A 7,356-nucleotide genomic window follows, 5' to 3' on the forward strand; every position below is an offset into this window, starting at 1 on the left:
ATTACATGAAGAGACGGTTGTTTAGACACCAAAATCCACAGAAGAAGAAGAACTGTGGTTGTGTGGTGCCGTGGTAACTTCTTTAACCCTCCTGTTGTCCTAGAGTCAAGGAAGGAAGGAAAGGAGGGAAGAAGGAAGAAGGAAAGAAGAGAGGAAGAAGGAAGGAAAGGAGGGAGGAAGGAAGGAAAGAAAGAAAGAAGAGAGGAAGGAAGGAGGGAAGGAAGGAAAGAAGAGAGGAAGGAAAGGAGGGAGGAAGGAAGGAAGAAGGAAGGAAAGGAGGAAGCAAAGGATGAAGAAGGAAGGAAGGAGGGAAGAAAGGAAAAGAGGGAGGAAGGAAGGAAGAAAGGGTCAATTTGACCCGGGAGGATGAGACAAGGGTTAAACCATACCTCATTTCTGTTGTTCTCCAGGGTCAAAACTGACCCGAGGACAACAGGAGGGTTAAGATGCAGGAACAGCCGACCTGCCAAGTTACCTTGAGAAACGGTGTGCAGGTGTAGCGAGGAGAGCTGCTGCTGCTGCTGTGGTTTTAAAGCGTTGATTTAATTTAGGTTTCTTCTGTTTCTATGAATTTGAACTCAGTTATTCATAGCTTTATTTTAGCTTTTAGTGCCTAAAAGTTTTGCACAGTACTGTATATATACTGTTTGGCAGAGCATAATGTAAGTGCTGCAGTCCAAACTCCTGTCCAAATAAAAAATGGCACGATGTCAAAGGAAAATATATTACCCACAATGGAGATTAACACCTCAATGTGCAGTTTTCGTTTTGGTGTCGGGCTTCTTAAAATGAAAGAACAAGGCCTTCTTTGAATCCAGTGTTTCTGATCAGCGCTGAGCTCTTTTGTACTGTAGTTCAACAGGATGGGAGATCAATTCCTCAAACAGCAGCTTGCATCTAAAACATGGACTTATGGATGATTTAAGAAAGAAGTATATATATATAGTGTACCACTGCAGCATACTGGTTAAAACACATCACGTAGATGCAACGTCGGTTAGATTCAGGCAGTAGACTTTTGTTGCATTGCCCATCTGTCTCTCTCCCCTTTGTTTCCTGTCATATCTCAACTGTAGCGATCCAATAAAAGTCTAAAATGCACCAAAAAATACAGCAGCAGCCAAAAGATAGGACACATTTTCTCATGAGGAGGAATGTTCATGATTTACTTTAGAAAGAAAAATACTTTTAACCTTCCTGTCGTCTTCCCGGGTCAAATTGACCCCGTCTGTTTTGACTGTTCCTTCCTTCCTTCTTTCCTTCCTTCTTCCTCCCTTCCATCCTTCCTCCATCCCCCCTTTCTTCATTCCTTCTGTCCACCTTTCCTCCCTCACTCCTTCTTTCCTTCTTTCCTTCCTTCCTCTTTTCCTTTCTCCCTCCCTCCTACCTTCCTTCCGTCCTTTCTCCCTCCCTCCTTCCTTCTTTCCTCCCTCCCTCCTACCTTCCTTCCGTCCTTTTTTCATCCATCCTTCCCTTCCGCCCTTACTTCCTTCCTCCTTTCCTTCCCTCTTCCTTCCTCCCTTCCATCCTTCTTTCTTCCTTCCTTCCTTCCTTCCTCCATCCCCCTTTCTTCCTTCCTTCCTTCTTCCTCCCTTCCTTCCTTGACTCAAGGACAACAGGAGGGTTAAAAAACACTCTAAGTCTAAGAGTTATCTGTTTGGTTTGTTACACTCATCAGGATCTGGGTCTTCCACTTCCTCCACCGGGTTCAGTATGTAATCCCAATCTCAAACTCATTACACGTTCACATGTAACTCTCCCAACTGAAAGACGGACAATCCACCATTTTCTGGCAGAAAACTATCGCCTCAGACAAGAAGGTGCCGGCGCCAGGCCAGTGTGGGAATAGTCTCAAGCCCCTGGCTGAACACCGCTGAGTTGGATGTTTTCCACCGATGAGGAGAAGGTTGCCCCAATGTGACTTTGTGTTTGTTGAGAGGAAGAGTCCGACTGTGTTTGTGTGCCTTTTGCAGAGGGCAGCAGTTTGAAGTACTTGACTTGTTCTTGGAGCCACCTGCAGACTTCATAGTTCTGCTTTGGGAAACTTCCAAAAACTTACCGGGGCAACAATAGAAACGGCCTTGAGGTTGGAAGAGACTGTTCTTGAACACAAGTGATGTTTTTGTTGAGCTGTAATCACATGCAGGCATGAGGTGTAGCTGGTACCAGAGCACCTTTTTAGCCACAGATTGTGTGGACAGAGGAGCAGAGCTGTCACCCGGCCGACAGCTGGTGAGTTGGATCTGGTCTGATGGACAGACTATTGTGAGGGTGAACTGGGAAGTCCCTGTGCAGAAAAGGTTTCGACTCCCATTTTCTAAAGTCATTTTCCCCTTCTTTCTCGGAGCAGCTGGAGAAAATGAATCTAACTGGAGTATTGTCTCTTGTGGTGTCATATAGAGGTTACAGTGGAAATATGGGGACTCATGCCTGTTGATATGAGCCATCTGGACCTTGTACACTCAGAGAAAGAAAGCACCAGTGTCTCAACGTTACATAAGTGGTCTCTCACAAATACGAGACCTTTTATTTCAAACTTAATTTGCAAAAAAAAAAAAAAAAAAAAAAATCTGAGAACGGCATCCTTGTAATGCTGAGAGTTCAGTCAAAATGCATTCGAGCTGCAAGTGCTGCTTTCCCCCGCCAAGAGAACCTTAAAGGGGCACTTCACTGAAATTACACACGTGAAGTTGAGTTTATTTGTCTGATGGAGTACTACTCAGCCTGTGATAACTGTTTAATATTGTATTTTTAGGCTCATTGGGAGTGTTTCAAAATTCAACAGGTGATGATGTCAACAGGGTCGGGCTTGAGCTTGAGGCTATGGGCTCGGAGGAGTCCTGCACTGGAACTGGAGGTAAAGGATGTGGGAGTAAAGTGGGCTAATGAAAGATGCTATTGAGTTACATTATTGGGATTAAAAGTCAGGATATCTTGACCAGTTTTTTTTTTATATCTGACTTGGCCTCCCCTACCTTTTATAGATGTGCAATTGTAATGACAAATAGCACAAACCGGACTATTTAAACTATAGAAACAGTTACATACATATTGTAACCTCTTGACTTAATGCTACAGTATTACATACCATACATACATTCTGCACTGTCAATTTCTCAAAAAACTTAAGTATAAAGTCAAGATGCTATAAACTGAAACATATTACACAACAACTCTCGCTGTTATTAGTCTTTGGAACCAACCTGACCAAACTCTTTGCAATGAATCCAGTGCAGTGGTGTGATTCATTAACATGTTTTTAATAGTTTTTGGACAATAACGAAGGTCTATATCAATTCATTGTTGTTTTGGTTCTACAAATGAGGTTTGTTGTTAATAAGAACAATATAGAAAATCACCAGTCACACCTTTTTAATGTGGTGTTCATGGACAGTATTGGCCCTCTGTACATGATGGACCTACTTATGAATGAAACAATGAATGGACAGTGGTGTGATTGTGCTGACTCAGAAAAAATAAATTAATAAAATACTTAAGATAGCAGTTTTTCAGAAGTCTGCAAATTCAAAACTGAATGAGTTGCTATCAAGTTGCACTAAAACAGACAACTATCACCTCTCCCCTTGTAGACTTCACTTCCTGTTTTCAAAAAATGAAAAAAAAAACATTATTTTTCTTTTATACTAACTGCCAAAACCAGTAGTTATCAAAACTTAAAGTAGTGTTATGAACTGTGATGTTCAGACACAGAAATGAAATCCAATTAACTAAAAAAGTAATTTAAAAAATCCAGATATCACATAAGAGCTCCCATAATCCATTTACCATCTCAATATAAAGCATCAGAGTATAGATATCTCCTTTTTAATATGCCTCATAGAGATTTATAGACATTTGCATTAAAAATAATGCGATCAAACACATAAAGCGGCCTTAACCTCACCCATTACATCCCTGGACACATGTGAATGAAGTCTGAGCTGACTGCTTTTTACTGCAAAGCGGTTTCGCTCACAGCAACTGTGGCCTAAAATTAAAAACTGCTTCTCCTGCGTGCGTGTGGGCTGTGTGGCATTCTGCCTGTTGTCTGCGCCTTAGTTGTCACTATGAGAGAAGGCAGTGGACCAGTTTAAGGGCCAGCTAGAGGAGAGGAGGCTATGGGCGAGAGATGAAGATTATACAGCCTGGTGGCAGAAATGCTGCTCAGCATAATGGGGGTTTATAGGCTTGAGGGCAGAGTTTGTTTTACGCCCTGCCGGAGGAGGTGTTGACAGGAGCGAGCGATGGAGGAGCAGTAGAGACAGTCTTATTATTAAGCCTCGCCGCACAGAGAGTGAATGTGTTGTGATGGTCGTGGTGGAGGATCAGTTTAGCCTGCACATGGACAGAGATGAGGAGGAGGAGGAGGAGGAAGGTGCAGGATGGAGGAGCGTATAACACCTACAATTGGATTTGTCTTCAGGGGCCTCGTGGTTGAGGTCCACTTGGCCTGGGTGTGGGAAGATCAATGTCACTATCGGCCCTAATGGATACGGTTGCCAGATAGGGCTGTTTCTGATAAGGCAGGAGTATTGGCTTTAGTGGTGAAGACACAAGCTTGGTTACCTCTGTGTTTAAAAGAGATTCTTCCCCCTCTCTCTCTCTCTCTCTCTCTCTCTGGGTGGAAATAGTGTGTTTTTTTTCTGGGTGTACACAAGGATGAGTGTCAGAGCGTTCAACCCTTGCTTGCCAGTCACGACAGCCCAAATGTTCAATTTGGTATCACACAGGTTAGCATCTCTGCAGCCGGTGCGTGCTGTTTCACCATCAGATACGGATCAGGGCTCAGTTAGGGCCTCAGAGGCTGTGGAGAGTTCAGTTTTGAGATAGTGTGTGCTGAAGGAGGAGGAGGAGGAGGGGGGGAAGATGCATAAACGGCAGGAAGTAAAGGGCAGGTGGTGTGTTCTCAACACCAGCAGCATACCTGCCCCACTTCCTCTCGCCACCCTGGTGCTGCACAGCATAGCACAGCACGTCCATGGCAAAGGTTGCACCCCGGCGCAGCGACTGCAGCCGAGGCCGCGGGCCCCGAGCATAACCCAGGGCAAATAAACGGAGCGTCTGTATGTCTCTCGACTGGTATGCTGGCATAGCATAACACACAGCAACACAAGGCAGAACTCAAGAGGAGAGAGCAGCCTCGTCCATAAGACAGAGGCAGAAATACTAGATGGCAAGCTTTCTGTCTTCATATGTGGCACATTAATCCTCACAGTGGCTCCCATCTTTATTCATTTATCGGCCTGTGGTGTCCACTCAATCAGTCAGTTAAAGGCTGGCCTGATGGAGCGAGCCCTGCACACCCACCACAGTGAGGGAGAGAGAACGAGAGAGAGAGAGAGAGAGAGGGAGGGAGGGGAGGGGAGGGGGAGTTTATACTCCAAACCATATAGCCTGAGCAGACACTGCAGCACAGAGATACAAACAGAGTGGGTTGGGGAGGAAGAGGAGGAAATGTGAGGGGGCTCTTTTAAATAATGAGGCAAAGAGGGGAGGAGAAAAGGGGGGGGGTGAGACAACTGGAGGTGAAAAGAGAGCAGCCTTGTATCAAGAGTGAGTGAGATTGAGAGGTTCAAAGTAAAGGAGGGAGAGAACAGTCAATATCAAGAGCGAGCGATAGGGAGAGATCCAGGACGAGACAACACCTCCACAGACTACTGAGGTATGTATGTGTGAGAGAGAGAGAGGGAGAGAGGGAGGGTGGGAGAAGGAGGGAGGGGAGGGGAGGGGAGGGAGGGATGAGGTGGTGGAGAGTGTGTGAGAGTTAGAGAGAGGGAGGGATATCCACTGCACTGTTGTGTGACTGGAAATTTAATAGAGAGAGAGAGGGGAGGGAGGCAGGAAGGCAGCAGGGGAGAGGAGAGAGAGAGAGAGAAAGAGAGAGAGAGAGGGAGGAAGGAGCGATGCAATGCAAAAAGCACTGAGCGAAAGCCGATGTTGTTGTTGGAATTACAGAGGACTGGGACAAGGCTGTGGACACTGCGTGACCCTCACTGCAGAGTATGGGGATGTGAAAGGGGGGGTAAGGAAGAGGAGGAGGAGGAGGGAGAGGGGGGGGGGTCAAGTGAGCGATTACATATTGTGCATACAGTGGAAAAGGGCGGCCAAGGCCATGCGGAGTGTGCAGTGTGAAATGATAAATAAGAGAGAAACAGGTGGCCACCGTGTTGCTGCATCCAGACTGAATATGTAGGGGTCAGTCAATGCCTTGTTCCCCATCTAAATCACGCCTCTGTGTTTATATATGTGTGTGTTTGTGTGTGACAGAGCGGAGCTGAGAGCAAAAGACACGTGTGTGTGTGTGTGTGTGTGTGTGAGGAGTGTGTGAGAGAACACGTGCCTCTGATGGAGAGCTGGTGTTGAGGTGCGAGGATGGGATGTGAGAAAGAGCGATCCTCTGAGTCACGATATAGAGCGTTATCAATCCAGCACTAATCACCCGTCTGAACACCCCCCTACCCCCCAACCCCCTTTCTCCTCCTCCTCATCCCAACACACACACACACACACACACACACATGGCTCTCTACCTCCCTCCTCCTTCCCTTCTGCTATCTGATGGACACACTCAACCGCCCACCCACTCTCTCACATACGTCCTCATGTTAATATCCCACTGTGGTGATTGACAACTCAAAGCCCCCCCACCCCTCCCAACCCCCCACCCACCAGACCTGTAACCTTAACCTGACCTTAAACCTCACCTGACTTCCCCCCCACACACCCCCACCCTTTTCTAATGATGTAAACCTCCCCAAACCTTTATCCCAGGAGAGTGTGTCTGCTAAACTGCTCTCACACATTAGATCAATCTCATATTCTCTAAGGCAGAAACACACACACACACACACACACACACACACACACACTCAGCATGTCAATCAATATACCTGTATACATGCTGTATATACTTATATATATATATGATGGGAGCCGCAATGGCAAGCAAGTCCAATGAGGCAGTGCTATACAGGTGGGGCTCAGCATTATGTGTGTGTGTGCGCGTGTGTATGTGCTGGAGCGTTGCCTAGGGAACCGGCCAAGCAGCAAATGTTCCCTGTAACAAGCTGTAAACACCACCATCATCACATTATAGAGATATATGACCGTATGGACACGTGTGTGGATGTCTCCGGAGTGAAATGAGCCATTTATAATAATCAAATCCAACAGTGATTTTGGCTGAGGAGTTCATGAAACTAATAGTATTAATTATAATTACGAAAACGCGTTTTGTTTATTGTATCATCTAATTTCGGGTTATTAAAAATTTACGCGCTCGCCACGGGGCTGTCTGTGTCCTCCTGCGCGCCACACGCATGGTGATAAGTCTGCACATTTGCAACGGTGTTTTTT

This window comes from Scomber japonicus, chromosome 18, assembly GCF_027409825.1.
Source record: "Scomber japonicus isolate fScoJap1 chromosome 18, fScoJap1.pri, whole genome shotgun sequence".
Classification (NCBI taxonomy): Eukaryota; Metazoa; Chordata; class Actinopteri; order Scombriformes; family Scombridae; genus Scomber; species Scomber japonicus.